Source organism: Camellia sinensis, chromosome 11 (genome assembly GCF_055761805.1).
Source record: "Camellia sinensis isolate YWXY chromosome 11, ASM5576180v1, whole genome shotgun sequence".
Lineage (NCBI taxonomy): Eukaryota > Viridiplantae > Streptophyta > Magnoliopsida > Ericales > Theaceae > Camellia > Camellia sinensis.
In genome coordinates this window covers 175,930,745-175,932,803 of record NC_138971.1, presented here as the reverse complement: position 1 = coordinate 175,932,803, position 2,059 = coordinate 175,930,745, and positions in this window count along the sequence as shown.

The window sequence follows — 2,059 nt, the reverse complement described above, 5'->3', positions numbered from 1 at the left end:
GATGATAAGCACTGCTCAGTCTTAACTCAGTTTCCAGAGCTTGCTGTAGACTTTACCAAAATCTTGAAGTGAACTTAGGATCTCTATCAGATACAATAGATACTGGCACGCCATGTAATCTCACAATCTCATTAACATACAAGTTAGCCAACTTATCCGCATTATACAAAGATTTGACAGGTAAGAAATGTGCAGATTTAGTCAAATTATTAACAATTATCCAGATAGAGTCCATACCTTGAGGAGAACGAGGTAATCCTACAATGAAATCCATCGTGACATGTTTCCATTTCCATTCCAGTATTAGAAACTGCTGTAGCAATCCGGCAAGTCGTTGATGTTCAGCTTTAACTTGTTGGCAATGTAAGCATCGAGCCACAAAATTAGCAATGCTTTTCTTCATTCCCGGCCACCAAAAATTTTGTTTCAAATCATGATACATCTTTGTATTCCCCAAATGCATAGAAAATTTAGAGGTGTGGGCTTCAATCATAACACGTTTTCTCAAATCCGAATAATCAGGAACACAATGTCTATTATGAAATTTTAACACACCATTTTCAATCATGAACTCAGGCCTCGGTTTTGAGTCAATTTCATCAAAAAAAATTTCAAGAATTCGTCTTCATGTTGTTTCTCTTTAATCTCTTCAATAATTGTAGGTTGAGTAGAAATGGTGGCTAAGATTCCGCCTTGTTCACGAAGTACAATTTCAATCTCATTCCTTTCTAGATCACATATTAACTCCTTCTGACCGGTGAGTAAACATGACAAATTACCCATGGATTTCCATCTCAAGGCATCTGCAACTGTGTTTGGTTTGAGTTTTCTGGATTAAGTTTTTTGAAAACTGAGTTTTTTGATTTTCGTGTTTTTTTTGTTTTTGGTGAATATTTTTAAAATTTTAAACTTTTTTTTTACTTTTTTAGATGCACCTTACTTAGATGTGTCTAAAAAGTAAAAAAATTGTAAAAAAATATTTTAAAAAATTAAGAAATACATAAAAATACAAAAAATGTACTAAATTCTTGTATTTTTTTTGTATTTTTGGTATTTAGTGAATTTTTAAAAGATTTTTTTTTATAATTTTTTTACTTTTTAGGTGTATTTATGTTAGGTGTGTCTAAAAAGTAAAAAATTTGCATAAAATATTAAAAAAATTCAGTAAAAACAAAAAAACACGGAAAATAAGAGTGTAGAATTTTCTAAAAACTGTTTTTAAAAAATGGGAACCAAGCTTCCCAGAATGGTACAAGATTTGCAGGTCGTAATCCTTGATCAACTGAAGCCATCATCTCTGTCTTATTTTCAATTCTTTTTGGGTGAAGAAATATTTGAGGCTTTTATGGTATGTGTACACTTCACAGGTCACACCATATAGATAATGTCGCCAAATCTTCAAAACAAAAATCACAGCAGCGAGTTCAAGGTCATGGGTTGGATAATTCTTTTCATTGGGACGAGTTGCCGAGAGGCATAAGCAATTACTTTTCCATTTTGCATTAAGACACACCTCCAGCCTTTATAGGACGCATCACTGTAAATCTGAAATCCATTTGTACTGTTTGGCAAAGTCAGGATTGGTGCGATTACCAGTCTAGTTTTCAATTCTTGGAAGGTTGACTCTCGTTGATCGTTCCAGTCAAATGATACATTTTTTTTGCATCAACTGTGTTGATGGCATGGCAAGTTTTGAGAAATCTTTCACAAATCTTCTCTAGTAACTTGCAAGTCGAAGAAAACTTTTAACTTCTGACACATTAGTTGGTCTTGGCCAGTCCACAATGGCTTAAATTGTCTGAAGGTCAACAGAGATACCGTCCTTATTGATTACATGTCCCAAAAATGCCACACTATCAAGCCATAATTCACATTTGGACAATTTTGCATATAACTTCTTTTCTCTCAAAATCTATAAAGCAGTTCGCAAATGGTTCTCACGCTCTTCCCTGCTTTTGGAGTAAATCAAGATATCATCAATAAACATAACAACAAATTCATCCAGATATGATTTAAACACCCTGTTCATAAGGTTCGTGAAGGCAGCAAGTGCATTAGT